The sequence below is a fragment of the Rana temporaria genome, chromosome 3 (genome assembly GCF_905171775.1).
Source record: "Rana temporaria chromosome 3, aRanTem1.1, whole genome shotgun sequence".
NCBI lineage: Eukaryota > Metazoa > Chordata > Amphibia > Anura > Ranidae > Rana > Rana temporaria.
Window position 1 is genome coordinate 143,391,809 of NC_053491.1, and position 27,334 is coordinate 143,419,142.

Genomic DNA, 27,334 nt, shown 5'->3' on the forward strand with positions numbered 1-27,334 from the left:
AGTAACTTCTTTACTGTTGTTTATGGCAATCCAACCCTACAAGAGTGGCTCACTAGTCAATAATACCAGATTGCCTAGCATGAAAGGAAACATCAAAGCATAAGGCATCAGAATGCCCAAGTGGTTAGGTTGTTGGACTATCCTGATGGATTCAAACCCTACTCCTGGTATTTCAATATGCTTTACTGTCTTTTATTGAAATCCAACCCTCCATGAGTGTCTCATTTGTCAATAATACCTTGTTGCCTTGCATGAAAAAAATACCAGGTGTGGCAAACCTAGGGCACCAGGATGGCCGAGTGGTTAAGGCGTTGGACTTAAGATCCAATGGATGTATATCCTCGTGGGTTCAAACCCCACTTATGGTATGGATGAAAAGTAACTTCTTCACTGTTGTTTATGGCAATCCAACCCTACAAGAGTGCCTCACTAGTCAATAATACCAGATTGCCTAGCATGAAAGGAAACATCAAAGCATAAGGCATCAGAATGCCCAAGTGGTTAGGTTGTTGGACTATCCTGATGGATTCAAACCCTACTCCTGGTATTTCAATATGCTTTACTGTCTTTTATTGAAATCCAACCCTCCATGAGTGTCTCATTTGTCAATAATACCTTGTTGCCCGAAAAGTAACTTCTTTACTGTTGTTTATGGCAATCCAACCCTACAAGAGTGGCTCACTAGTCAATAATACCAGATTGCCTAGCATGAAAGGAAACATCAAAGCATAAGGCATCAGAATGCCCAAGTGGTTAGGTTGTTGGACTATCCTGATGGATTCAAACCCTACTCCTGGTATTTCAATATGCTTTACTGTCTTTTATTGAAATCCAACCCTCCATGAGTGTCTCATTTGTCAATAATACCTTGTTGCCTTGCGTGAAAAAAATACCAGGTGTGGCAAACCTAGGGCACCAGGATGGCCGAGTGGTTAAGGCGTTGGACTTAAGATCCAATGGATGTATATCCTCGTGGGTTCAAACCCCACTCCTGGTATGCATGAAAAGTAACTTCTTTACTGTTGTTTATGGCAATCCAACCCTACAAGAGTGGCTCACTAGTCAATAATACCAGATTGCCTAGCATGAAAGGAAACATCAAAGCATAAGGCCCAAGTGGTTAGGTTGTTGGACTATTTTGATGGTTTCAAACCCTACTCCTGGTATTTCAATATGCTTTACCGTCTTTTATTGAAATCCAACCCTCCATGAGTGTCTCATTTGTCAATAATACCTTGTTGCCTTGCATGAAAAAAATACCAGGTGTGGCAAACCTAGGGCACCAGGATGGCCGAGTGGTTAAGGCGTTGGACTTAAGATCCAATGGATGTATATCCTCGTGGGTTCAAACCCCACTCCTGGTATACATGAAAAGTAACTTCTTTACTGTTGTTTATGGCAATCCAACCCTACAAGAGTGGCTCACTAGTCAATAATACCAGATTGCCTAGCATGAAAGGAAACATCAAAGCATAAGGCATCAGAATGCCCAAGTGGTTAGGTTGTTGGACTATCCTGATGGATTCAAACCCTACTCCTGGTATTTCAATATGCTTTACTGTCTTTTATTGAAATCCAACCCTCCATGAGTGTCTCATTTGTCAATAATACCTTGTTGCCTTGCATGAAAAAAATACCAGGTGTGGCAAACCTAGGGCACCAGGATGGCCGAGTGGTTAAGGCGTTGGACTTAAGATCCAATGGATGTATATCCTCGTGGGTTCAAACCCCACTCCTGGTATGCATGAAAAGTAACTTCTTTACTGTTGTTTATGGCAATCCAACCCTACAAGAGTGGCTCACTAGTCAATAATACCAGATTGCCTAGCATGAAAGGAAACATCAAAGCATAAGGCCCAAGTGGTTAGGTTGTTGGACTATCCTGATGGATTCAAACCCTACTCCTGGTATTTCAATATGCTTTACTGTCTTTTATTGAAATCCAACCCTCCATGAGTGTCTCATTTGTCAATAATACCTTGTTGCCTTGCATGAAAAAAATACCAGGTGTGGCAAACCTAGGGCACCAGGATGGCCGAGTGGTTAAGGCGTTGGACTTAAGATCCAATGGATGTATATCCTCGTGGGTTCAAACCCCACTCCTGGTATGCATGAAAAGTAACTTCTTTACTGTTGTTTATGGCAATCCAACCCTACAAGAGTGGCTCACTAGTCAATAATACCAGATTGCCTAGCATGAAAGGAAACATCAAAGCATAAGGCATCAGAATGCCCAAGTGGTTAGGTTGTTGGACTATCCTGATGGATTCAAACCCTACTCCTGGTATTTCAATATGCTTTACTGTCTTTTATTGAAATCCAACCCTCCATGAGTGTCTCATTTGTCAATAATACCTTGTTGCCTTGCATGAAAAAAATACCAGGTGTGGCAAACCTCGGGCACCAGGATGGCCGAGTGGTTAAGGCGTTGGACTTAAGATCCAATGGATGTATATTCTCGTGGGTTCAAACCCCACTGCTGGTATGCATGAAAAGTAACTTCTTTACTGTTGTTTATGGCAATCCAACCCTACAAGAGTGGCTCACTAGTCAATAATACCAGATTGCCTAGCATGAAAGGAAACATCAAAGCATAAGGCATCAGAATGCCCAAGTGGTTAGGTTGTTGGACTATCCTGATGGATTCAAACCCTACTCCTGGTATTTCAATATGCTTTACTGTCTTTTATTGAAATCCAACCCTCCATGAGTATCTCATTTGTCAATAATACCTTGTTGCCTGAAAAGTAACTTCTTTACTGTTGTTTATGGCAATCCAACCCTACAAGAGTGGCTCACTAGTCAATAATACCAGATTGCCTAGCATGAAAGGAAACATCAAAGCATAAGGCATCAGAATGCCCAAGTGGTTAGGTTGTTGGACTATCCTGATGGATTCAAACCCTACTCCTGGTATTTCAATATGCTTTACTGTCTTTTATTGAAATCCAACCCTCCATGAGTGTCTCATTTGTCAATAATACCTTGTTGCCTTGCATGAAAAAAATACCAGGTGTGGCAAACCTTGGGCACCAGGATGGCCGAGTGGTTAAGGCGTTGGACTTAAGATCCAATGGATGTATATCCTCGTGGGTTCAAACCCCACTCCTGGTATGCATGAAAAGTAACTTCTTTACTGTTGTTTATGGCAATCCAACCCTACAAGAGTGGCTCACTAGTCAATAATACCAGATTGCCTAGCATGAAAGGAAACATCAAAGCATAAGGCATCAGAATGCCCAAGTGGTTAGGTTGTTGGACTATCCTGATGGATTCAAACCCTACTCCTGGTATTTCAATATGCTTTACTGTCTTTTATTGAAATCCAACCCTCCATGAGTGTCTCATTTGTCAATAATACCTTGTTGCCTTGCATGAAAAAAATACCAGGTGTGGCAAACCTAAGGTACCAGGATGGCCGAGTGGTTAAGGCGTTGGACTTAAGATCCAATGGATGTATATCCTCGTGGGTTCAAACCCCACTTATGGTATGGATGAAAAGTAACTTCTTCACTGTTGTTTATGGCAATCCAACCCTACAAGAGTGCCTCACTAGTCAATAATACCAGATTGCCTAGCATGAAAGGAAACATCAAAGCATAAGGCATCAGAATGCCCAAGTGGTTAGGTTGTTGGACTATCCTGATGGATTCAAACCCTACTCCTGGTATTTCAATATGCTTTACTGTCTTTTATTGAAATCCAACCCTCCATGAGTGTCTCATTTGTCAATAATACCTTGTTGCCTGAAAAGTAACTTCTTTACTGTTGTTTATGGCAATCCAACCCTACAAGAGTGGCTCACTAGTCAATAATACCAGATTGCCTAGCATGAAAGGAAACATCAAAGCATAAGGCATCAGAATGCCCAAGTGGTTAGGTTGTTGGACTATCCTGATGGATTCAAACCCTACTCCTGGTATTTCAATATGCTTTACTGTCTTTTATTGAAATCCAACCCTCCATGAGTGTCTCATTTGTCAATAATACCTTGTTGCCTTGCATGAAAAAAATACCAGGTGTGGCAAACCTAGGGCACCAGGATGGCCGAGTGGTTAAGGCGTTGGACTTAAGATCCAATGGATGTATATCCTCGTGGGTTCAAACCCCACTCCTGGTATGCATGAAAAGTAACTTCTTTACTGTTGTTTATGGCAATCCAACCCTACAAGAGTGGCTCACTAGTCAATAATACCAGATTGCCTAGCATGAAAGGAAACATCAAAGCATAAGGCCCAAGTGGTTAGGTTGTTGGACTATTCTGATGGTTTCAAACCCTACTCCTGGTATTTCAATATGCTTTACTGTCTTTTATTGAAATCCAACCCTCCATGAGTGTCTCATTTGTCAATAATACCTTGTTGCCTTGCATGAAAAAAATACCAGGTGTGGCAAACCTTGGGCACCAGGATGGCCGAGTGGTTAAGGCGTTGGACTTAAGATCCAATGGATGTATATCCTCGTGGGTTCAAACCCCACTCCTGGTATACATGAAAAGTAACTTCTTTACTGTTGTTTATGGCAATCCAACCCTACAAGAGTGGCTCACTAGTCAATAATACCAGATTGCCTAGCATGAAAGGAAACATCAAAGCATAAGGCATCAGAATGCCCAAGTGGTTAGGTTGTTGGACTATCCTGATGGATTCAAACCCTACTCCTGGTATTTCAATATGCTTTACTGTCTTTTATTGAAATCCAACCCTCCATGAGTGTCTCATTTGTCAATAATACCTTGTTGCCTTGCATGAAAAAAATACCAGGTGTGGCAAACCTAGGGCACCAGGATGGCCGAGTGGTTAAGGCGTTGGACTTAAGATCCAATGGATGTATATCCTCGTGGGTTCAAACCCCACTCCTGGTATGCATGAAAAGTAACTTCTTTACTGTTGTTTATGGCAATCCAACCCTACAAGAGTGGCTCACTAGTCAATAATACCAGATTGCCTAGCATGAAAGGAAACATCAAAGCATAAGGCATCAGAATGCCCAAGTGGTTAGGTTGTTGGACTATCCTGATGGATTCAAACCCTACTCCTGGTATTTCAATATGCTTTACTGTCTTTTATTGAAATCCAACCCTCCATGAGTGTCTCATTTGTCAATAATACCTTGTTGCCTTGCATGAAAAAAATACCAGGTGTGGCAAACCTTGTGCACCAGGATGGCCGAGTGGTTAAGGCGTTGGACTTAAGATCCAATGGATGTATATCCTCGTGGGTTCAAACCCCACTCCTGGTATACATGAAAAGTAACTTCTTTACTGTTGTTTATGGCAATCCAACCCTACAAGAGTGGCTCACTAGTCAATAATACCAGATTGCCTAGCATGAAAGGAAACATCAAAGCATAAGGCCCAAGTGGTTAGGTTGTTGGACTATTTTGATGGTTTCAAACCCTACTCCTGGTATTTCAATATGCTTTACCGTCTTTTATTGAAATCCAACCCTCCATGAGTGTCTCATTTGTCAATAATACCTTGTTGCCTTGCATGAAAAAAACACCAGGTGTGGCAAACCTTGGGCACCAGGATGGCCGAGTGGTTAAGGCGTTGGACTTAAGATCCAATGGATGTATATCCTCGTGGGTTCAAACCCCACTCCTGGTATGCATGAAAAGTAACTTCTTTACTGTTGTTTATGGCAATCCAACCCTACAAGAGTGGCTCACTAGTCAATAATACCAGATTGCCTAGCATGAAAGGAAACATCAAAGCATAAGGCCCAAGTGGTTAGGTTGTTGGACTATTTTGATGGATTCAAACCCTACTCCTGGTATTTCAATATGCTTTACTGTCTTTTATTGAAATCCAACCCTCCATGAGTGTCTCATTTGTCAATAATACCTTGTTGCCTTGCATGAAAAAAATACCAGGTGTGGCAAACCTTGGGCACCAGGATGGCCGAGTGGTTAAGGCGTTGGACTTAAGATCCAATGGATGTATATCCTCGTGGGTTCAAACCCCACTCCTGGTATGCATGAAAAGTAACCTTTTTACTGTTGTTTATGGCAATCCAACCCTACAAGAGTGGCTCACTAGTCAATAATACCAGATTGCCTAGCATGAAAGGAAACATCAAAGCATAAGGCCCAAGTGGTTAGGTTGTTGGACTATCCTGATGGATTCAAACCCTACTCCTGGTATTTCAATATGCTTTACTGTCTTTTATTGAAATCCAACCCTCCATGAGTGTCTCATTTGTCAATAATACCTTGTTGCCTTGCATGAAAAAAACACCAGGTGTGGCAAACCTTGGGCACCAGGATGGCCGAGTGGTTAAGGCGTTGGACTTAAGATCCAATGGATGTATATCCTCGTGGGTTCAAACCCCACTCCTGGTATGCATGAAAAGTAACTTCTTTACTGTTGTTTATGGCAATCCAACCCTACAAGAGTGGCTCACTAGTCAATAATACCAGATTGCCTAGCATGAAAGGAAACATCAAAGCATAAGGCCCAAGTGGTTAGGTTGTTGGACTATTTTGATGGTTTCAAACCCTACTCCTGGTATTTCAATATGCTTTACCGTCTTTTATTGAAATCCAACCCTCCATGAGTGTCTCATTTGTCAATAATACCTTGTTGCCTTGCATGAAAAAAACACCAGGTGTGGCAAACCTTGGGCACCAGGATGGCCGAGTGGTTAAGGCGTTGGACTTAAGATCCAATGGATGTATATCCTCGTGGGTTCAAACCCCACTCCTGGTATGCATGAAAAGTAACTTCTTTACTGTTGTTTATGGCAATCCAACCCTACAAGAGTGGCTCACTAGTCAATAATACCAGATTGCCTAGCATGAAAGGAAACATCAAAGCATAAGGCCCAAGTGGTTAGGTTGTTGGACTATTTTGATGGTTTCAAACCCTACTCCTGGTATTTCAATATGCTTTACTGTCTTTTATTGAAATCCAACCCTCCATGAGTGTCTCATTTGTCAATAATACCTTGTTGCCTTGCATGAAAAAAATACCAGGTGTGGCAAACCTTGGGCACCAGGATGGCCGAGTGGTTAAGGCGTTGGACTTAAGATCCAATGGATGTATATCCTCGTGGGTTCAAACCCCACTCCTGGTATGCATGAAAAGTAACTTCTTTACTGTTGTTTATGGCAATCCAACCCTACAAGAGTGCCTCACTAGTCAATAATACCAGATTGCCTAGCATGAAAGGAAACATCAAAGCATAAGGCCCAAGTGGTTAGGTTGTTGGACTATTTTGATGGTTTCAAACCCTACTCCTGGTATTTCAATATGCTTTACTGTCTTTTATTGAAATCCAACCCTCCATGAGTGTCTCATTTGTCAATAATACCTTGTTGCCTTGCATGAAAAAAATATCAGGTGTGGCAAACCTTGGGCACCAGGATGGCCGAGTGGTTAATTTGTCAATTTGTCAATTATACCTTGTTGCCTTGCATGAAAAAAATACCAGGTGTAGCAAACCTTGGGCACCAGGATGGCCGAGTGGTTAAGGCGTTGGACTTAAGATCCAATGGATGTATATCCGCGTGGGTTCAAACCCCACTCCTGGTATGCATGAAAAGTAACTTCTTTACTGTTGTTTATGGCAATCCAACCCTACAAGAGTGGCTCACTAGTCAATAATACCAGATTGCCTAGCATGAAAGGAAACATCAAAGCATAAGGCCCAAGTGGTTAGGTTGTTGGACTATTTGATGGTTTCAAACCCTACTCCTGGTATTTCAATATGCTTTACTGTCTTTTATTGAAATCCAACCCTCCATGAGTGTCTCATTTGTCAATAATACCTTGTTGCCTTGCATGAAAAAAATACCAGGTGTGGCAAACCTTGGGCACCAGGATGGCCGAGTGGTTAAGGCGTTGGACTTAAGATCCAATGGATGTATATCCTCGTGGGTTCAAACCCCACTCCTGGTATGCATGAAAAGTAACTTCTTTACTGTTGTTTATGGCAATCAAACCCTACAAGAGTGCCTCACTAGTCAATAATACCAGATTGCCTAGCATGAAAGGAAACATCAAAGCATAAAGCCCAAGTGGTTAGGTTGTTGGACTATTTTGATGGTTTCAAACCCTACTCCTGGTATTTCAATATCCTTTACTGTCTTTTATTGAAATCCAACCCTCCATGAGTGTCTCATTTGTCAATAATACCTTGTTGCCTTGCATGAAAAAAATACCAGGTGTGGCAAACCTTGGGCACCAGGATGGCCGAGTGGTTAATTTGTCAATTTGTCAATTATACCTTGTTGCCTTGCATGAAAAAAATACCAGGTGTGGCAAACCTTGGGCACCAGGATGGCCGAGTGGTTAATTTGTCAATTTGTCAATTATACCTTGTTGCCTTGCATGAAAAAAATACCAGGTGTGCCAAACCTTGGGCACCAGGATGGCCGAGTGGTTAAGGCGTTGGACTTAAGATCCAATGGATGTATATCCTCGTGGGTTCAAACCCCACTCCTGGTATGCATGAAAAGTAACTTCTTTACTGTTGTTTATGGCAATCCAACCCTACAAGAGTGCCTCACTAGTCAATAATACCAGATTGCCTAGCATGAAAGGAAACATCAAAGCATAAGGCCCAAGTGGTTAGGTTGTTGGACTATTTTGATGGTTTCAAACCCTACTCCTGGTATTTCAATATCCTTTACTGTCTTTTATTGAAATCCAACCCTCCATGAGTGTCTCATTTGTCAATAATACCTTGTTGCCTTGCATGAAAAAAATACCAGGTGTGGCAAACCTTGGGCACCAGGATGGCCGAGTGGTTAAGGCGTTGGACTTAAGATCCAATGGATGTATATCCTCGTGGGTTCAAACCCCACTCCTGGTATGCATGAAAAGTAACTTCTTTACTGTTGTTTATGGCAATCCAACCCTACAAGAGTGGCTCACTAGTCAATAATACCAGATTGCCTAGCATGAAAGGAAACATCAAAGCATAAGGCCCAAGTGGTTAGGTTGTTGGACTATTTTGATGGTTTCAAACCCTACTCCTGGTATTTCAATATCCTTTACTGTCTTTTATTGAAATCCAACCCTCCATGAGTGTCTCATTTGTCAATAATACCTTGTTGCCTTGCATGAAAAAAATACCAGGTGTGGCAAACCTTGGGCACCAGGATGGCCGAGTGGTTAAGGCGTTGGACTTAAGATCCAATGGATGTATATCCTCGTGGGTTCAAACCCCACTCCTGGTATGCATGAAAAGTAACTTCTTTACTGTTGTTTATGGCAATCCAACCCTACAAGAGTGCCTCACTAGTCAATAATACCAGATTTTGATGGTTTCAAACCCTACTCCTGGTATTTCAATATGCTTTACCGTCTTTTATTGAAATCCAACCCTCCATGAGTGTCTCATTTGTCAATAATACCTTGTTGCCTTGCATGAAAAAAACACCAGGTGTGGCAAACCTTGGGCACCAGGATGGCCGAGTGGTTAATTTGTCAATTTGTCAATAATACCTTGTTGCCTTGCATGAAAAAAATACCAGGTGTGGCAAACCTAGGGCACCAGGATGGCCTGAGTGGTTAAGGCGTTGGACTTAAGATCCAATGGATGTATGTCCTCGTGGGTTCAAACCCCACTCCTGGTATGCATGAAAAGTAACTTCTTTACTGTTGTTTATGGCAATCCAACCCTGCATGAGTGGCTCACTAGTCAATAATACCAGATTGCCTAGCATGAAAGGAAACATCAAAGCATAAGGCATCAGAATGCCCAAGTGGTTAGGTTGTTGGACTATTTTGATGGATTCAAACCCTACTCCTGGTATTTCAATATGCTTTACTGTCTTTTATTGAAATCCAACCCTCCGTGAGTGTCTCATTTGTCAATAATACCTTGTTGCCTTGCATGAAAAAAATACCAGGTGTGGCAAACCTTGGGCACCAGGATGGCCGAGTGGTTAAGGCGTTGGACTTAAGATCCAATGGATGTATATCCTCGTGGGTTCAAACCCCACTCCTGGTATGCATGAAAAGTAACTTCTTTACTGTTGTTTATGGCAATCCAACCCTACAAGAGTGGCTCACTAGTCAATAATACCAGACTGCCTAGCATGAAAGGAAACATCAAAGCATAAGGCCCAAGTGGTTAGGTTGTTGGACTATTTTGATGGTTTCAAACCCTACTCCTGGTATTTCAATATGCTTTACTGTCTTTTATTGAAATCCAACCCTCCATGAGTGTCTCATTTGTCAATAATACCTTGTTGCCTTGCATGAAAAAAATACCAGGTGTGGCAAACCTTGGGCACCAGGATGGCCGAGTGGTTAAGGCGTTGGACTTAAGATCCAATGGATGTATATCCTCGTGGGTTCAAACCCCACTCCTGGTATGCATGAAAAGTAACTTCTTTACTGTTGTTTATGGCAATCCAACCCTACAAGAGTGGCTCACTAGTCAATAATACCAGATTGCCTAGCATGAAAGGAAACATCAAAGCATAAGGCCCAAGTGGTTAGGTTGTTGGACTATTTTGATGGTTTCAAACCCTACTCCTGGTATTTCAATATCCTTTACTGTCTTTTATTGAAATCCAACCCTCCATGAGTGTCTCATTTGTCAATAATACCTTGTTGCCTTGCATGAAAAAAATACCAGGTGTGGCAAACCTTGGGCACCAGGATGCCTTGCGTGAAAAAAATACCAGGTGTGGCAAACCTAGGGCACCAGGATGGCCGAGTGGTTAAGGCGTTGGACTTAAGATCCAATGGATGTATATCCTCGTGGGTTCAAACCCCACTCCTGGTATGCATGAAAAGTAACTTCTTTACTGTTGTTTATGGCAATCCAACCCTACAAGAGTGGCTCACTAGTCAATAATACCAGATTGCCTAGCATGAAAGGAAACATCAAAGCATAAGGCCCAAGTGGTTAGGTTGTTGGACTATTTTGATGGTTTCAAACCCTACTCCTGGTATTTCAATATGCTTTACTGTCTTTTATTGAAATCCAACCCTCCATGAGTGTCTCATTTGTCAATAATACCTTGTTGCCTTGCATGAAAAAAATACCAGGTGTGGCAAACCTTGGGCACCAGGATGGCCGAGTGGTTAAGGTGTTGGACTTAAGATCCAATGGATGTATATCCTCGTGGGTTCAAACCCCACTCCTGGTATGCATGAAAAGTAACTTCTTTACTGTTGTTTATGGCAATCCAACCCTACAAGAGTGGCTCACTAGTCAATAATACCAGATTGCCTAGCATGAAAGGAAACATCAAAGCATAAGGCATCAGAATGCCCAAGTGGTTAGGTTGTTGGACTATCCTGATGGATTCAAACCCTACTCCTGGTATTTCAATATGCTTTACTGTCTTTTATTGAAATCCAACCCTCCATGAGTGTCTCATTTGTCAATAATACCTTGTTGCCTTGCATGAAAAAAATACCAGGTGTGGCAAACCTTGGGCACCAGGATGGCCGAGTGGTTAAGGCGTTGGACTTAAGATCCAATGGATGTATATCCTCGTGGGTTCAAACCCCACTCCTGGTATGCATGAAAATTAACTTCTTTACTGTTGTTTATGGCAATCCAACCCTACAAGAGTGGCTCACTAGTCAATAATACCAGATTGCCTAGCATGAAAGGAAACATCAAAGCATAAGGCCCAAGTGGTTAGGTTGTTGGACTATTTTGATGGTTTCAAACCCTACTCCTGGTATTTCAATATGCTTTACCGTCTTTTATTGAAATCCAACCCTCCATGAGTGTCTCATTTGTCAATAATACCTTGTTGCCTTGCATGAAAAAAACACCAGGTGTGGCAAACCTTGGGCACCAGGATGGCCGAGTGGTTAAGGCGTTGGACTTAAGATCCAATGGATGTATATCCTCGTGGGTTCAAACCCCACTCCTGGTATGCATGAAAAGTAACTTCTTTACTGTTGTTTATGGCAATCCAACCCTACAAGAGTGGCTCACTAGTCAATAATACCAGATTGCCTAGCATGAAAGGAAACATCAAAGCATAAGGCCCAAGTGGTTAGGTTGTTGGACTATTTTGATGGTTTCAAACCCTACTCCTGGTATTTCAATATCCTTTACTGTCTTTTATTGAAATCCAACCCTCCATGAGTGTCTCATTTGTCAATAATACCTTGTTGCCTTGCATGAAAAAAATACCAGGTGTGGCAAACCTTGGGCACCAGGATGGCCGAGTGGTTAAGGCGTTGGACTTAAGATCCAATGGATGTATATCCTCGTGGGTTCAAACCCCACTCCTGGTATGCATGAAAAGTAACTTCTTTACTGTTGTTTATGGCAATCCAACCCTACAAGAGTGGCTCACTAGTCAATAATACCAGATTGCCTAGCATGAAAAGAAAACATCAAAGCATAAGACATCAGAATGCCCAAGTGGTTAGGTTGTTGGATTATCTGATGGATTCAAACCCTACTCCTGGTATTTCAATATGCTTTACTGTCTTTTATTGAAATCCAACCCTCCATGAGTGTCTCATTTGTCAATAATACCTTGTTGCCTTGCATGAAAAAAATACCAGGTGTGGCAAACCTTGGGCACCAGGTGCCTTGCATGAAAAAAATACCAGGTGTGGCAAACCTTGGGCACCAGGATGGCCGAGTGGTTAAGGCGTTGGACTTAAGATCCAATGGATGTATATCCTCGTGGGTTCAAACCCCACTCCTGGTATGCATGAAAAGTAACTTCTTTACTGTTGTTTATGGCAATCCAACCCTACAAGAGTGGCTCACTAGTCAATAATACCAGATTGCCTAGCATGAAAGGAAACATCAAAGCATAAGGCATCAGAATGCCCAAGTGGTTAGGTTGTTGGACTATTTTGATGGATTCAAACCCTACTCCTGGTATTTCAATATGCTTTACTGTCTTTTATTGAAATCCAACCCTCCATGAGTGTCTCATTTGTCAATAATACCTTGTTGCCTTGCATGAAAAAAATACCAGGTGTGGCAAACCTAGGGCACCAGGATGGCCGAGTGGTTAAGGCGTTGGACTTAAGATCCAATGGATGTATATCCTCGTGGGTTCAAACCCCACTCCTGGTATGCATGAAAAGTAACTTCTTTACTGTTGTTTATGGCAATCCAACCCTACAAGAGTGGCTCACTAGTCAATAATACCAGATTGCCTAGCATGAAAGGAAACATCAAAGCATAAGGCATCAGAATGCCCAAGTGGTTAGGTTGTTGGACTATCTGATGGATTCAAACCCTACTCCTGGTATTTCAATATGCTTTACTGTCTTTTATTGAAATCCAACCCTCCGTGAGTGTCTCATTTGTCAATAATACCTTGTTGCCTTGCATGAAAAAAACACCAGGTGTGGCAAACCTTGGGCACCAGGATGGCCGAGTGGTTAAGGCGTTGGACTTAAGATCCAATGGATGTATATCCTCGTGGGTTCAAACCCCACTCCTGGTATACATGAAAAGTAACTTCTTTACTGTTGTTTATGGCAATCCAACCCTACAAGAGTGGCTCACTAGTCAATAATACCAGATTGCCTAGCATGAAAGGAAACATCAAAGCATAAGGCATCAGAATGCCCAAGTGGTTAGGTTGTTGGACTATCCTGATGGATTCAAACCCTACTCCTGGTATTTCAATATGCTTTACTGTCTTTTATTGAAATCCAACCCTCCATGAGTGTCTCATTTGTCAATAATACCTTGTTGCCTTGCATGAAAAAAATACCAGGTGTGGCAAACCTTGGGCACCAGGATGGCCGAGTGGTTAAGGCGTTGGACTTAAGATCCAATGGATGTATATCCTCGTTGGTTCAAACCCCACTCCTGGTATGCATGAAAAGTAACTTCTTTACTGTTGTTTATGGCAATCCAACCCTGCATGAGTGTCTCATTTGTCAATAATACCTTGCCTAGCATGAAAGGAAACATCAAAGCATAAGGCATCAGAATGCCCAAGTGGTTAGGTTGTTGGACTATTTTGATGGATTCAAACCCTACTCCTGGTATTTCAATATGCTTTACCGTCTTTTATTGAAATCCAACCCTCCATGAGTGTCTCATTTGTCAATAATACCTTGTTGCCTTGCATGAAAAAAATACCAGGTGTGGCAAACCTTGGGCACCAGGATGGCCGAGTGGTTAAGGCGTTGGACTTAAGATCCAATGGATGTATATCCTCGTGGGTTCAAACCCCACTCCTGGTATGCATGAAAAGTAACTTCTTTACTGTTGTTTATGGCAATCCAACCCTACAAGAGTGGCTCACTAGTCAATAATACCAGATTGCCTAGCATGAAAGGAAACATCAAAGCATAAGGCCCAAGTGGTTAGGTTGTTGGACTATTTTGATGGTTTCAAACCCTACTCCTGGTATTTCAATATGCTTTACCGTCTTTTATTGAAATCCAACCCTCCATGAGTGTCTCATTTGTCAATAATACCTTGTTGCCTTGCATGAAAAAAACACCAGGTGTGGCAAACCTTGGGCACCAGGATGGCCGAGTGGTTAAGGCGTTGGACTTAAGATCCAATGGATGTATATCCTCGTGGGTTCAAACCCCACTCCTGGTATGCATGAAAAGTAACCTTTTTACTGTTGTTTATGGCAATCCAACCCTACAAGAGTGGCTCACTAGTCAATAATACCAGATTGCCTAGCATGAAAGGAAACATCAAAGCATAAGGCCCAAGTGGTTAGGTTGTTGGACTATTTTGATGGTTTCAAACCCTACTCCTGGTATTTCAATATCCTTTACTGTCTTTTATTGAAATCCAACCCTCCATGAGTGTCTCATTTGTCAATAATACCTTGTTGCCTTGCATGAAAAAAATACCAGGTGTGGCAAACCTTGGGCACCAGGATGGCCGAGTGGTTAAGGCGTTGGACTTAAGATCCAATGGATGTATATCCGCGTGGGTTCAAACCCCACTCCTGGTATACATGAAAAGTAACTTCTTTACTGTTGTTTATGGCAATCCAACCCTACAAGAGTGGCTCACTAGTCAATAATACCAGATTGCCTAGCATGAAAGGAAACATCAAAGCATAAGGCATCAGAATGCCCAAGTGGTTAGGTTGTTGGACTATTTTGATGGATTCAAACCCTACTCCTGGTATTTCAATATGCTTTACTGTCTTTTATTGAAATCCAACCCTCCATGAGTGTCTCATTTGTCAATAATACCTTGTTGCCTTGCATGAAAAAAATACCAGGTGTGGCAAACCTAGGGCACCAGGATGGCCGAGTGGTTAAGGCGTTGGACTTAAGATCCAATGGATGTATATCCTCGTGGGTTCAAACCCCACTCCTGGTATGCATGAAAAGTAACTTCTTTACTGTTGTTTATGGCAATCCAACCCTACAAGAGTGGCTCACTAGTCAATAATACCAGATTGCCTAGCATGAAAGGAAACATCAAAGCATAAGGCATCAGAATGCCCAAGTGGTTAGGTTGTTGGACTATCTGATGGATTCAAACCCTACTCCTGGTATTTCAATATGCTTTACTGTCTTTTATTGAAATCCAACCCTCCATGAGTGTCTCATTTGTCAATAATACCTTGTTGCCTTGCATGAAAAAAATACCAGGTGTGGCAAACCTTGGGCACCAGGATGGCCGAGTGGTTAAGGCGTTGGACTTAAGATCCAATGGATGTATATCCTCGTGGGTTCAAACCCCACTCCTGGTATGCATGAAAAGTAACTTCTTTACTGTTGTTTATGGCAATCCAACCCTACAAGAGTGGCTCACTAGTCAATAATACCAGATTGCCTAGCATGAAAGGAAACATCAAAGCATAAGGCATCAGAATGCCCAAGTGGTTAGGTTGTTGGACTATCCTGATGGATTCAAACCCTACTCCTGGTATTTCAATATGCTTTACTGTCTTTTATTGAAATCCAACCCTCCATGAGTGTCTCATTTGTCAATAATACCTTGTTGCCTTGCATGAAAAAAATACCAGGTGTGGCAAACCTAGGGCACCAGGATGGCCGAGTGGTTAAGGCGTTGGACTTAAGATCCAATGGATGTATATCCTCGTGGGTTCAAACCCCACTCCTGGTATGCATGAAAAGTAACTTCTTTACTGTTGTTTATGGCAATCCAACCCTACAAGAGTGGCTCACTAGTCAATAATACCAGATTGCCTAGCATGAAAGGAAACATCAAAGCATAAAGCCCAAGTGGTTAGGTTGTTGCACTATTTTGATGGTTTCAAACCCTACTCCTGGTATTTCAATATGCTTTACTGTCTTTTATTGAAATCCAACCCTCCATGAGTGTCTCATTTGTCAATAATACCTTGTTGCCTTGCATGAAAAAAATACCAGGTGTGGCAAACCTAGGGCACCAGGATGGCCGAGTGGTTAAGGCGTTGGACTTAAGATCCAATGGATGTATATCCTCGTGGGTTCAAACCCCACTCCTGGTATGCATGAAAAGTAACTTCTTTACTGTTGTTTATGGCAATCCAACCCTACAAGAGTGCCTCACTAGTCAATAATACCAGATTTTGATGGTTTCAAACCCTACTCCTGGTATTTCAATATGCTTTACCGTCTTTTATTGAAATCCAACCCTCCATGAGTGTCTCATTTGTCAATAATACCTTGTTGCCTTGCATGAAAAAAACACCAGGTGTGGCAAACCTTGGGCACCAGGATGGCCGAGTGGTTAATTTGTCAATTTGTCAATAATACCTTGTTGCCTTGCATGAAAAAAATACCAGGTGTGGCAAACCTAGGGCACCAGGATGGCCGAGTGGTTAAGGCGTTGGACTTAAGATCCAATGGATGTATGTCCTCGTGGGTTCAAACCCCACTCCTGGTATGCATGAAAAGTAACTTCTTTACTGTTGTTTATGGCAATCCAACCCTACAAGAGTGGCTCACTAGTCAATAATACCAGATTGCCTAGCATGAAAGGAAACATCAAAGCATAAGGCATCAGAATGCCCAAGTGGTTAGGTTGTTGGACTATCCTGATGGATTCAAACCCTACTCCTGGTATTTCAATATGCTTTACTGTCTTTTATTGAAATCCAACCCTCCATGAGTGTCTCATTTGTCAATAATACCTTGTTGCCTTGCATGAAAAAAATACCAGGTGTGGCAAACTTTGGGCACCAGGATGGCCGAGTGGTTAATTTGTCAATTTGTCAATAATACCTTGTTGCCTTGCATGAAAAAAATACCAGGTGTGGCAAACCTAGGGCACCAGGATGGCCGAGTGGTTAAGGCGTTGGACTTAAGATCCAATGGATATATATCCTCGTGGGTTCAAACCCCACTGCATGAAAAGTAACTTCTTTACTGTTGTTTATGGCAATCCAACCCTACAAGAGTGGCTCACTAGTCAATAATACCAGATTGCCTAGCATGAAAGGAAACATCAAAGCATAAGGCATCAGAATGCCCAAGTGGTTAGGTTGTTGGACTATTTTGATGGTTTCAAACCCTACTCCTGGTATTTCAATATGCTTTACCGTCTTTTATTGAAATCCAACCCTCCATGAGTGTCTCATTTGTCAATAATACCTTGTTGCCTTGCATGAAAAAAATACCAGGTGTGGCAAACCTTGGGCACCAGGATGGCCGAGTGGTTAAGGCGTTGGACTTAAGATCCAATGGATGTATATCCTCGTGGGTTCAAACCCCACTCCTGGTATGCATGAAAAGTAACTTCTTTACTGTTGTTTATGGCAATCCAACCCTACAAGAGTGGCTCACTAGTCAATAATACCAGATTGCCTAGCATGAAAGGAAACATCAAAGCATAAGGCATCAGAATGCCCAAGTGGTTAGGTTGTTGGACTATTTTGATGGATTCAAACCCTACTCCTGGTATTTCAATATGCTTTACTGTCTTTTATTGAAATCCAACCCTCCATGAGTGTCTCATTTGTCAATAATACCTTGTTGCCTTGCATGAAAAAAATACCAGGTGTGGCAAACCTTGGGCACCAGGATGGCCGAGTGGTTAAGGCGTTGGACTTAAGATCCAATGGATGTATATCCTCGTGGGTTCAAACCCCACTCCTGGTATACATGAAAAGTAACTTCTTTACTGTTGTTTATGGCAATCCAACCCTACAAGAGTGGCTCACTAGTCAATAATACCAGATTGCCTAGCATGAAAGGAAACATCAAAGCATAAGGCATCAGAATGCCCAAGTGGTTAGGTTGTTGGACTATCCTGATGGATTCAAACCCTACTCCTGGTATTTCAATATGCTTTACTGTCTTTTATTGAAATCCAACCCTCCATGAGTGTCTCATTTGTCAATAATACCTTGTTGCCTTGCATGAAAAAAATACCAGGTGTGGCAAACCTTGGGCACCAGGATGGCCGAGTGGTTAAGGCGTTGGACTTAAGATCCAATGGATGTATATCCTCGTGGGTTCAAACCCCACTCCTGGTATGCATGAAAAGTAACTTCTTTACTGTTGTTTATGGCAATCCAACCCTACAAGAGTGGCTCACTAGTCAATAATACCAGATTGCCTAGCATGAAAGGAAACATCAAAGCATAAGGCCCAAGTGGTTAGGTTGTTGGACTATTTTGATGGTTTCAAACCCTACTCCTGGTATTTCAATATGCTTTACCGTCTTTTATTGAAATCCAACCCTCCATGAGTGTCTCATTTGTCAATAATACCTTGTTGCCTTGCATGAAAAAAACACCAGGTGTGGCAAACCTTGGGCACCAGGATGGCCGAGTGGTTAAGGCGTTGGACTTAAGATCCAATGGATGTATATCCTCGTGGGTTCAAACCCCACTCCTGGTATGCATGAAAAGTAACTTCTTTACTGTTGTTTATGGCAATCCAACCCTACAAGAGTGGCTCACTAGTCAATAATACCAGATTGCCTAGCATGAAAGGAAACATCAAAGCATAAGGCCCAAGTGGTTAGGTTGTTGGACTATTTTGATGGTTTCAAACCCTACTCCTGGTATTTCAATATGCTTTACTGTCTTTTATTGAAATCCAACCCTCCATGAGTGTCTCATTTGTCAATAATACCTTGTTGCCTTGCATGAAAAAAATACCAGGTGTGGCAAACCTAGGGCACCAGGATGGCCGAGTGGTTAAGGCGTTGGACTTAAGATCCAATGGATGTATATCCTCGTGGGTTCAAACCCCACTCCTGGTATGCATGAAAAGTAACTTCTTTACTGTTGTTTATGGCAATCCAACCCTACAAGAGTGGCTCACTAGTCAATAATACCAGATTGCCTAGCATGAAAGGAAACATCAAAGCATAAGGCATCAGAATGCCCAAGTGGTTAGGTTGTTGTACTATTTTGATGGTTTCAAACCCTACTCCTGGTATTTCAATATGCTTTACCGTCTTTTATTGAAATCCAACCCTCCATGAGTGTCTCATTTGTCAATAATACCTTGTTGCCTTGCATGAAAAAAACACCAGGTGTGGCAAACCTTGGGCACCAGGATGGCCGAGTGGTTAAGGCGTTGGACTTAAGATCCAATGGATGTATATCCTCGTGGGTTCAAACCCCACTCCTGGTATGCATGAAAAGTAACTTCTTTACTGTTGTTTATGGCAATCCAACCCTACAAGAGTGGCTCACTAGTCAATAATACCAGATTGCCTAGCATGAAAGGAAACATCAAAGCATAAGGCCCAAGTGGTTAGGTTGTTGGACTATTTTGATGGTTTCAAACCCTACTCCTGGTATTTCAATATGCTTTACTGTCTTTTATTGAAATCCAACCCTCCATGAGTGTCTCATTTGTCAATAATACCTTGTTGCCTTGCATGAAAAAAATACCAGGTGTGGCAAACCTTGGGCACCAGGATGGCCGAGTGGTTAAGGCGTTGGACTTAAGATCCAATGGATGTATATCCTCGTGGGTTCAAACCCCACTCCTGGTATGCATGAAAAGTAACTTCTTTACTGTTGTTTATGGCAATCCAACCCTACAAGAGTGGCTCACTAGTCAATAATACCAGATTGCCTAGCATGAAAGGAAACATCAAAGCATAAGGCATCAGAATGCCCAAGTGGTTAGGTTGTTGGACTATTTTGATGGTTTCAAACCCTACTCCTGGTATTTCAATATGCTTTACCGTCTTTTATTGAAATCCAACCCTCCATGAGTGTCTCATTTGTCAATAATACCTTGTTGCCTTGCATGAAAAAAACACCAGGTGTGGCAAACCTTGGGCACCAGGATGGCCGAGTGGTTAAGGCGTTGGACTTAAGATCCAATGGATGTATATCCTCGTGGGTTCAAACCCCACTCCTGGTATGCATGAAAAGTAAATTCTTTACTGTTGTTTATGGCAATCCAACCCTACAAGAGTGGCTCACTAGTCAATAATACCAGATTGCCTAGCATGAAAGGAAACATCAAAGCATAAGGCATCAGAATGCCCAAGTGGTTAGGTTGTTGGACTATCTTGATGGTTTCAAACCCTACTCCTGGTATTTCAATATGCTTTACTGTCTTTTATTGAAATCCAACCCTCCATGAGTGTCTCATTTGTCAATAATACCTTGTTGCCTTGCATGAAAAAAATACCAGGTGTGGCAAACCTTGGGCACCAGGATGGCCGAGTGGTTAAGGCGTTGGACTTAAGATCCAATGGATGTATATCCTCGTGGGTTCAAACCCCACTCCTGGTATGCATGAAAAGTAACTTCTTTACTGTTGTTTATGGCAATCCAACCCTACAAGAGTGGCTCACTAGTCAATAATACCAGATTGCCTAGCATGAAAGGAAACATCAAAGCAGAAGGCATCAGAATTCCCAAGTGGTTAGGTTGTTGGACTATGCTGATGGATTCAAACCCTACTCCTGGTATTTCAATATGCTTGTGCACCAGGATGGCCGAGTGGTTAAGGCGTTGGACTTAAGATCCAATGGATGTATATCCTCGTGGGTTCAAACCCCACTCCTGGTATACATGAAAAGTATGTTCTTTACTGTTGTTTATGGCAATCAAACCCTACAAGAGTGGCTCACTAGTCAATAATACCAGATTGCCTAGCATGAATGGAAACATCAAAGCATAAGGCCCAAGTGGTAAGGTTGTTGGACTATTTTGATGGTTTCAAACCCTACTCCTGGTATTTCAATATCCTTTACTGTCTTTTATTGAAATCCAACCCTCCATGAGTGTCTCATTTGTCAATAATACCTTGTTGCCTTGCATGAAAAAAATACCAGGTGTGGCAAACCTTGGGCACCAGGATGGCCGAGTGGTTAATTTGTCAATTATACCTTGTTGCCTTGCATGAAAAAAATACCAGGTGTGGCAAACCTTGGGCACCAGGATGGCCGAGTGGTTAAGGCGTTGGACTTAAGATCCAATGGATGTATATCCTCGTGGGTTCAAACCCCACTCCTGGTATACATGAAAAGTAACTTCTTTACTGTTGTTTATGGCAATCCAACCCTACAAGAGTGGCTCACTAGTCAATAATACCAGATTGCCTAGCATGAAAGGAAACATCAAAGCATAAGGCATCAGAATGCCCAAGTGGTTAGGTTGTTGGACTATCCTGATGGATTCAAACCCTACTCCTGGTATTTCAATATGCTTTACTGCCTTTTATTGAAATCCAACCCTCCATGAGTGTCTCATTTGTCAATAATACCTTGTTGCCTTGCGTGAAAAAAATACCAGGTGTGGCAAACCTAGGGCACCAGGATGGCCGAGTGGTTAAGGCGTTGGACTTAAGATCCAATGGATGTATATCCTCGTGGGTTCAAACCCCACTCCTGGTATGCATGAAAAGTAACTTCTTTACTGTTGTTTATGGCAATCCAACCCTACAAGAGTGGCTCTCTAGTCAATAATACCAGATTGCCTAGCATGAAAGGAAACATCAAAGCATAAAGCCCAAGTGGTTAGGTTGTTGCACTATTTTGATGGTTTCAAACCCTACTCCTGGTATTTCAATATGCTTTACTGTCTTTTATTGAAATCCAACCCTCCATGAGTGTCTCATTTGTCAATAATACCTTGTTGCCTTGCATGAAAAAAATACCAGGTGTGGCAAACCTTGGGCACCAGGATGGCCGAGTGGTTAAGGCGTTGGACTTAAGATCCAATGGATGTATATCTTCGTGGGTTCAAACCCCACTCCTGGTATGCATGAAAAGTAACTTCTTTACTGTTGTTTATGGCAATCCAACCCTACAAGAGTGCCTCACTAGTCAATAATACCAGATTTTGATGGTTTCAAACCCTACTCCTGGTATTTCAATATGCTTTACCGTCTTTTATTGAAATCCAACCCTCCATGAGTGTCTCATTTGTCAATAATACCTTGTTGCCTTGCATGAAAAAAATACCAGGTGTGGCAAACCTTGGGCACCAGGATGGCCGAGTGGTTAAGGCGTTGGACTTAAGATCCAATGGATGTATATCCTCGTGGGTTCAAACCCCACTCCTGGTATGCATGAAAAGTAACTTCTTTACTGTTGTTTATGGCAATCCAACCCTACAAGAGTGGCTCACTAGTCAATAATACCAGATTGCCTAGCATGAAAGGAAACATCAAAGCATAAGGCATCAGAATGCCCAAGTGGTTAGGTTGTTGGACTATTTTGATGGTTTCAAACCCTACTCCTGGTATTTCAATATGCTTTACTGTCTTTTATTGAAATCCAACCCTCCATGAGTGTCTCATTTGTCAATAATACCTTGTTGCCTTGCATGAAAAAAATACCAGGTGTGGCAAACCTTGGGCACCAGGATGGCCGAGTGGTTAAGGCGTTGGACTTAAGATCCAATGGATGTATATCCTCGTGGGTTCAAACCCCACTCCTGGTATGCATGAAAAGTAACTTCTTTACTGTTGTTTATGGCAATCCAACCCTACAAGAGTGGCTCACTAGTCAATAATACCAGATTGCCTAGCATGAAAGGAAACATCAAAGCATAAGGCCCAAGTGGTTAGGTTGTTGGACTATTTTGATGGTTTCAAACCCTACTCCTGGTATTTCAATATCCTTTACTGTCTTTTATTGAAATCCAACCCTCCATGAGTGTCTCATTTGTCAATAATACCTTGTTGCCTTGCATGAAAAAAATACCAGGTGTGGCAAACCTTGGGCACCAGGATGGCCGAGTGGTTAATTTGTCAATTTGTCAATTATACCTTGTTGCCTTGCATGAAAAAAATACCAGGTGTGGCAAACCTTGGGCACCAGGATGGCCGAGTGGTTAAGGCGTTGGACTTAAGATCCAATGGATGTATATCCTCGTGGGTTCAAACCCCACTACATGGAAAGTAACTTCTTTACTGTTGTTTATGGCAATCCAACCCTACAAGAGTGGCTCACTAGTCAATAATACCAGATTGCCTAGCATGAAAGGAAACATCAAAGCATAAGGCATCAGAATGCCCAAGTGGTTAGGTTGTTGGACTATTTTGATGGTTTCAAACCCTACTCCTGGTATTTCAATATGCTTTACCGTCTTTTATTGAAATCCAACCCTCCATGAGTGTCTCATTTGTCAATAATACCTTGTTGCCTTGCATGAAAAAAACACCAGGTGTGGCAAACCTTGGGCACCAGGATGGCCGAGTGGTTAAGGCGTTGGACTTAAGATCCAATGGATGTATATCCTCGTGGGTTCAAACCCCACTCCTGGTATACATGAAAAGTAACTTCTTTACTGTTGTTTATGGCAATCCAACCCTACAAGAGTGGCTCACTAGTCAATAATACCAGATTGCCTAGCATGAAAGGAAACATCAAAGCATAAGGCCCAAGTGGTTAGGTTGTTGGACTATTTTGATGGTTTCAAACCCTACTCCTGGTATTTCAATATGCTTTACCTGTCTTTTATTGAAATCCAACCCTCCATGAGTGTCTCATTTGTCAATAATACCTTGTTGCCTTGCATGAAAAAAATACCAGGTGTGGCAAACCTTGGGCACCAGGATGGCCGAGTGGTTAAGGCGTTGGACTTAAGATCCAATGGATGTATATCCTCGTGGGTTCAAACCCCACTCCTGGTATGCATGAAAAGTAACTTCTTTACTGTTGTTTATGGCAATCCAACCCTACAAGAGTGGCTCACTAGTCAATAATACCAGATTGCCTAGCATGAAAGGAAACATCAAAGCATAAGGCATCAGAATGCCCAAGTGGTTAGGTTGTTGGACTATCTGATGGATTCAAACCCTACTCCTGGTATTTCAATATGCTTTACTGTCTTTTATTGAAATCCAACCCTCCGTGAGTGTCTCATTTGTCAATAATACCTTGTTGCCTTGCATGAAAAAAATACCAGGTGTGGCAAACCTTGGGCACCAGGATGGCCGAGTGGTTAAGGCGTTGGACTTAAGATCCAATGGATGTATATCCTCGTGGGTTCAAACCCCACTCCTGGTATGCATGAAAAGTAAATTCTTTACTGTTGTTTATGGCAATCCAACCCTACAAGAGTGGCTCACTAGTCAATAATACCAGATTGCCTAGCATGAAAGGAAACATCAAAGCATAAGGCCCAAGTGGTTAGGTTGTTGGACTATTTTGATGGTTTCAAACCCTACTCCTGGTATTTCAATATGCTTTACCGTCTTTTATTGAAATCCAACCCTCCATGAGTGTCTCATTTGTCAATAATACCTTGTTGCCTTGCATGAAAAAAACACCAGGTGTGGCAAACCTTGGGCACCAGGATGGCCGAGTGGTTAAGGCGTTGGACTTAAGATCCAATGGATGTATATCCTCGTGGGTTCAAACCCCACTCCTGGTATGCATGAAAAGTAACTTCTTTACTGTTGTTTATGGCAATCCAACCCTACAAGAGTGGCTCACTAGTCAATAATACCAGATTGCCTAGCATGAAAGGAAACATCAAAGCATAAGGCATCAGAATGCCCAAGTGGTTAGGTTGTTGGACTATTTTGATGGTTTCAAACCCTACTCCTGGTATTTCAATATGCTTTACTGTCTTTTATTGAAATCCAACCCTCCATGAGTGTCTCATTTGTCAATAATACCTTGTTGCCTTGCATGAAAAAAATACCAGGTGTGGCAAACCTTGGGCACCAGGATGGCCGAGTGGTTAAGGCGTTGGACTTAAGATCCAATGGATGTATATCCTCGTGGGTTCAAACCCCACTCCTGGTATACATGAAAAGTAACTTCTTTACTGTTGTTTATGGCAATCCAACCCTACAAGAGTGGCTCACTAAGGCGAGAGTGGCATATGCCACAAGAGTGGCATAAGGCATCAGAATGCCCAAGTGGTTAGGTTGTTGGACTATTTTGATGGTTTCAAACCCTACTCCTGGTATTTCAATATGCTTTACCGTCTTTTATTGAAATCCAACCCTCCATGAGTGTCTCATTTGTCAATAATACCTTGTTGCCTTGCATGAAAAAAATACCAGGTGTGGCAAACTTTGGGCACCAGGATGGCCGAGTGGTTAATTTGTCAATTTGTCAATAATACCTTGTTGCCTTGCATGAAAAAAATACCAGGTGTGGCAAACCTAGGGCACCAGGATGGCCGAGTGGTTAAGGCGTTGGACTTAAGATCCAATGGATGTATATCCTTGTGGGTTCAAACCCCACTGCATGAAATGTAACTTCTTTACTGTTGTTTATGGCAATCCAACCCTACAAGAGTGGCTCACTAGTCAATAATACCAGATTGCCTAGCATGAAAGGAAACATCAAAGCATAAGGCATCAGATGCCCAAGTGGTTAGGTTGTTGGACTATTTTGATGGTTTCAAACCCTACTCCTGGTATTTCAATATGCTTTACCGTCTTTTATTGAAATCCAACCCTCCATGAGTGTCTCATTTGTCAATAATACCTTGTTGCCTTGCATGAAAAAAACACCAGGTGTGGCAAACCTTGGGCACCAGGATGGCCGAGTGGTTAAGGCGTTGGACTTAAGATCCAATGGATGTATATCCTCGTGGGTTCAAACCCCACTCCTGGTATGCATGAAAAGTAACTTCTTTACTGTTGTTTATGGCAATCCAACCCTACAAGAGTGGCTCACTAGTCAATAATACCAGATTGCCTAGCATGAAAGGAAACATCAAAGCATAAGGCATCAGAATGCCCAAGTGGTTAGGTTGTTGGACTATTTTGATGGTTTCAAACCCTACTCCTGGTATTTCAATATCCTTTACTGTCTTTTATTGAAATCCAACCCTCCATGAGTGTCTCATTTGTCAATAATACCTTGTTGCCTTGCATGAAAAAAATACCAGGTGTGGCAAACCTTGGGCACCAGGATGGCCGAGTGGTTAATTTGTCAATTTGTCAATTATACCTTGTTGCCTTGCATGAAAAAAATACCAGGTGTGGCAAACCTTGGGCACCAGGATGGCCGAGTGGTTAAGGCGTTGGACTTAAGATCCAATGGATGTATATCCTCGTGGGTTCAAACCCCACTCCTGGTATGCATGAAAAGTAACTTCTTTACTGTTGTTTATGGCAATCCAACCCTACAAGAGTGGCTCACTAGTCAATAATACCAGATTGCCTAGCATGAAAGGAAACATCAAAGCATAAGGCATCAGAATGCCCAAGTGGTTAGGTTGTTGGACTATCCTGATGGATTCAAACCCTACTCCTGGTATTTCAATATGCTTTACTGTCTTTTATTGAAATCCAACCCTCCGTGAGTGTCTCATTTGTCAATAATACCTTGTTGCCTTGCATGAAAAAAATACCAGGTGTGGCAAACCTAGGGCACCAGGATGGCCGAGTGGTTAAGGCGTTGGACTTAAGATCCAATGGATGTATATCCTCGTGGGTTCAAACCCCACTCCTGGTATGCATGAAAAGTAACTTCTTTACTGTTGTTTATGGCAATCCAACAATACAAGAGTGGCTCACTAGTCAATAATACCAGATTTTGATGGTTTCAAACCCTACTCCTGGTATTTCAATATGCTTTACCGTCTTTTATTGAAATCCAACCCTCCATGAGTGTCTCATTTGTCAATAATACCTTGTTGCCTTGCATGAAAAAAACACCAGGTGTGGCAAACCTTGGGCACCAGGATGGCCGAGTGGTTAATTTGTCAATTTGTCAATAATACCTTGTTGCCTTGCATGAAAAAAATACCAGGTTTGGCAAACCTTGGGCACCAGGATGGCCGAGTGGTTAAGGCGTTGGACTTAAGATCCAATGGATGTATATCCTCGTGGGTTCAAACCCCACTCCTGGTATGCATGAAAAGTAACTTCTTTACTGTTGTTTATGGCAATCCAACCCTACAAAAGTGCCTCACTAGTCAATAATACCAGATTGCCTAGCATGAAAGGAAACATCAAAGCGTAAGGCATCAGAATGCCCAAGTGGTTAGGTTGTTGGACTATCCTGATGGATTCAAACCCTACTCCTGGTATTTCAATATGCTTTAC

The 27,334-nt window shown here is 42.1% G+C and overlaps 1 protein-coding gene and 61 non-coding genes across 111 annotated transcripts in view; 61 read left to right on the forward strand and 1 right to left on the reverse strand.

The window, feature by feature from the left end:
- The window catches only part of LOC120931788 (mucin-19-like), a 584,870-nt gene that overhangs the window by 222,645 nt on the left and 334,891 nt on the right, over positions 1 to 27,334 (reverse strand). The window lies entirely within an intron of this gene.
- On the forward strand, positions 915 to 997 carry TRNAL-UAA. Its single transcript has one exon. It is a non-coding gene; the product is annotated as a tRNA-Leu (tRNA).
- TRNAL-UAA lies at positions 1,282 to 1,364 on the forward strand. Its single transcript has one exon. It is a non-coding gene; the product is annotated as a tRNA-Leu (tRNA).
- TRNAL-UAA lies at positions 1,659 to 1,741 on the forward strand. Its single transcript has one exon. It is a non-coding gene; the product is annotated as a tRNA-Leu (tRNA).
- Positions 2,026 to 2,108, forward strand: TRNAL-UAA. Its single transcript has one exon. It is a non-coding gene; the product is annotated as a tRNA-Leu (tRNA).
- TRNAL-UAA lies at positions 3,032 to 3,114 on the forward strand. The gene has a single exon. It is a non-coding gene; the product is annotated as a tRNA-Leu (tRNA).
- Positions 4,038 to 4,120, forward strand: TRNAL-UAA. Its single transcript has one exon. It is a non-coding gene; the product is annotated as a tRNA-Leu (tRNA).
- On the forward strand, positions 4,405 to 4,487 carry TRNAL-UAA. Its single transcript has one exon. It is a non-coding gene; the product is annotated as a tRNA-Leu (tRNA).
- TRNAL-UAA lies at positions 4,782 to 4,864 on the forward strand. Its single transcript has one exon. It is a non-coding gene; the product is annotated as a tRNA-Leu (tRNA).
- Positions 5,159 to 5,241, forward strand: TRNAL-UAA. Its single transcript has one exon. It is a non-coding gene; the product is annotated as a tRNA-Leu (tRNA).
- TRNAL-UAA lies at positions 5,526 to 5,608 on the forward strand. Its single transcript has one exon. It is a non-coding gene; the product is annotated as a tRNA-Leu (tRNA).
- Positions 5,893 to 5,975, forward strand: TRNAL-UAA. Its single transcript has one exon. It is a non-coding gene; the product is annotated as a tRNA-Leu (tRNA).
- TRNAL-UAA lies at positions 6,260 to 6,342 on the forward strand. The gene has a single exon. It is a non-coding gene; the product is annotated as a tRNA-Leu (tRNA).
- On the forward strand, positions 6,627 to 6,709 carry TRNAL-UAA. The gene has a single exon. It is a non-coding gene; the product is annotated as a tRNA-Leu (tRNA).
- TRNAL-UAA lies at positions 6,994 to 7,076 on the forward strand. Its single transcript has one exon. It is a non-coding gene; the product is annotated as a tRNA-Leu (tRNA).
- On the forward strand, positions 7,452 to 7,534 carry TRNAL-UAA. The gene has a single exon. It is a non-coding gene; the product is annotated as a tRNA-Leu (tRNA).
- On the forward strand, positions 7,818 to 7,900 carry TRNAL-UAA. The gene has a single exon. It is a non-coding gene; the product is annotated as a tRNA-Leu (tRNA).
- Positions 8,367 to 8,449, forward strand: TRNAL-UAA. The gene has a single exon. It is a non-coding gene; the product is annotated as a tRNA-Leu (tRNA).
- Positions 8,734 to 8,816, forward strand: TRNAL-UAA. The gene has a single exon. It is a non-coding gene; the product is annotated as a tRNA-Leu (tRNA).
- TRNAL-UAA lies at positions 9,101 to 9,183 on the forward strand. Its single transcript has one exon. It is a non-coding gene; the product is annotated as a tRNA-Leu (tRNA).
- Positions 9,877 to 9,959, forward strand: TRNAL-UAA. The gene has a single exon. It is a non-coding gene; the product is annotated as a tRNA-Leu (tRNA).
- Positions 10,244 to 10,326, forward strand: TRNAL-UAA. The gene has a single exon. It is a non-coding gene; the product is annotated as a tRNA-Leu (tRNA).
- Positions 10,660 to 10,742, forward strand: TRNAL-UAA. Its single transcript has one exon. It is a non-coding gene; the product is annotated as a tRNA-Leu (tRNA).
- TRNAL-UAA lies at positions 11,027 to 11,109 on the forward strand. Its single transcript has one exon. It is a non-coding gene; the product is annotated as a tRNA-Leu (tRNA).
- Positions 11,404 to 11,486, forward strand: TRNAL-UAA. Its single transcript has one exon. It is a non-coding gene; the product is annotated as a tRNA-Leu (tRNA).
- TRNAL-UAA lies at positions 11,771 to 11,853 on the forward strand. Its single transcript has one exon. It is a non-coding gene; the product is annotated as a tRNA-Leu (tRNA).
- Positions 12,138 to 12,220, forward strand: TRNAL-UAA. The gene has a single exon. It is a non-coding gene; the product is annotated as a tRNA-Leu (tRNA).
- On the forward strand, positions 12,563 to 12,645 carry TRNAL-UAA. Its single transcript has one exon. It is a non-coding gene; the product is annotated as a tRNA-Leu (tRNA).
- On the forward strand, positions 12,940 to 13,022 carry TRNAL-UAA. Its single transcript has one exon. It is a non-coding gene; the product is annotated as a tRNA-Leu (tRNA).
- TRNAL-UAA lies at positions 13,316 to 13,398 on the forward strand. Its single transcript has one exon. It is a non-coding gene; the product is annotated as a tRNA-Leu (tRNA).
- TRNAL-UAA lies at positions 14,067 to 14,149 on the forward strand. Its single transcript has one exon. It is a non-coding gene; the product is annotated as a tRNA-Leu (tRNA).
- On the forward strand, positions 14,434 to 14,516 carry TRNAL-UAA. Its single transcript has one exon. It is a non-coding gene; the product is annotated as a tRNA-Leu (tRNA).
- On the forward strand, positions 14,801 to 14,883 carry TRNAL-UAA. Its single transcript has one exon. It is a non-coding gene; the product is annotated as a tRNA-Leu (tRNA).
- Positions 15,178 to 15,260, forward strand: TRNAL-UAA. The gene has a single exon. It is a non-coding gene; the product is annotated as a tRNA-Leu (tRNA).
- On the forward strand, positions 15,554 to 15,636 carry TRNAL-UAA. The gene has a single exon. It is a non-coding gene; the product is annotated as a tRNA-Leu (tRNA).
- On the forward strand, positions 15,931 to 16,013 carry TRNAL-UAA. Its single transcript has one exon. It is a non-coding gene; the product is annotated as a tRNA-Leu (tRNA).
- TRNAL-UAA lies at positions 16,298 to 16,380 on the forward strand. Its single transcript has one exon. It is a non-coding gene; the product is annotated as a tRNA-Leu (tRNA).
- Positions 16,696 to 16,778, forward strand: TRNAL-UAA. The gene has a single exon. It is a non-coding gene; the product is annotated as a tRNA-Leu (tRNA).
- TRNAL-UAA lies at positions 17,533 to 17,615 on the forward strand. Its single transcript has one exon. It is a non-coding gene; the product is annotated as a tRNA-Leu (tRNA).
- Positions 17,910 to 17,992, forward strand: TRNAL-UAA. The gene has a single exon. It is a non-coding gene; the product is annotated as a tRNA-Leu (tRNA).
- On the forward strand, positions 18,287 to 18,369 carry TRNAL-UAA. Its single transcript has one exon. It is a non-coding gene; the product is annotated as a tRNA-Leu (tRNA).
- Positions 18,654 to 18,736, forward strand: TRNAL-UAA. Its single transcript has one exon. It is a non-coding gene; the product is annotated as a tRNA-Leu (tRNA).
- TRNAL-UAA lies at positions 19,021 to 19,103 on the forward strand. Its single transcript has one exon. It is a non-coding gene; the product is annotated as a tRNA-Leu (tRNA).
- TRNAL-UAA lies at positions 19,398 to 19,480 on the forward strand. Its single transcript has one exon. It is a non-coding gene; the product is annotated as a tRNA-Leu (tRNA).
- On the forward strand, positions 19,765 to 19,847 carry TRNAL-UAA. The gene has a single exon. It is a non-coding gene; the product is annotated as a tRNA-Leu (tRNA).
- Positions 20,142 to 20,224, forward strand: TRNAL-UAA. The gene has a single exon. It is a non-coding gene; the product is annotated as a tRNA-Leu (tRNA).
- Positions 20,519 to 20,601, forward strand: TRNAL-UAA. The gene has a single exon. It is a non-coding gene; the product is annotated as a tRNA-Leu (tRNA).
- TRNAL-UAA lies at positions 20,798 to 20,880 on the forward strand. Its single transcript has one exon. It is a non-coding gene; the product is annotated as a tRNA-Leu (tRNA).
- On the forward strand, positions 21,248 to 21,330 carry TRNAL-UAA. The gene has a single exon. It is a non-coding gene; the product is annotated as a tRNA-Leu (tRNA).
- Positions 21,625 to 21,707, forward strand: TRNAL-UAA. The gene has a single exon. It is a non-coding gene; the product is annotated as a tRNA-Leu (tRNA).
- Positions 21,992 to 22,074, forward strand: TRNAL-UAA. The gene has a single exon. It is a non-coding gene; the product is annotated as a tRNA-Leu (tRNA).
- On the forward strand, positions 22,299 to 22,381 carry TRNAL-UAA. Its single transcript has one exon. It is a non-coding gene; the product is annotated as a tRNA-Leu (tRNA).
- On the forward strand, positions 22,676 to 22,758 carry TRNAL-UAA. The gene has a single exon. It is a non-coding gene; the product is annotated as a tRNA-Leu (tRNA).
- TRNAL-UAA lies at positions 23,503 to 23,585 on the forward strand. The gene has a single exon. It is a non-coding gene; the product is annotated as a tRNA-Leu (tRNA).
- On the forward strand, positions 23,871 to 23,953 carry TRNAL-UAA. Its single transcript has one exon. It is a non-coding gene; the product is annotated as a tRNA-Leu (tRNA).
- On the forward strand, positions 24,247 to 24,329 carry TRNAL-UAA. Its single transcript has one exon. It is a non-coding gene; the product is annotated as a tRNA-Leu (tRNA).
- Positions 24,614 to 24,696, forward strand: TRNAL-UAA. Its single transcript has one exon. It is a non-coding gene; the product is annotated as a tRNA-Leu (tRNA).
- Positions 24,991 to 25,073, forward strand: TRNAL-UAA. Its single transcript has one exon. It is a non-coding gene; the product is annotated as a tRNA-Leu (tRNA).
- Positions 25,814 to 25,896, forward strand: TRNAL-UAA. The gene has a single exon. It is a non-coding gene; the product is annotated as a tRNA-Leu (tRNA).
- TRNAL-UAA lies at positions 26,282 to 26,364 on the forward strand. The gene has a single exon. It is a non-coding gene; the product is annotated as a tRNA-Leu (tRNA).
- TRNAL-UAA lies at positions 26,659 to 26,741 on the forward strand. The gene has a single exon. It is a non-coding gene; the product is annotated as a tRNA-Leu (tRNA).
- Positions 27,057 to 27,139, forward strand: TRNAL-UAA. Its single transcript has one exon. It is a non-coding gene; the product is annotated as a tRNA-Leu (tRNA).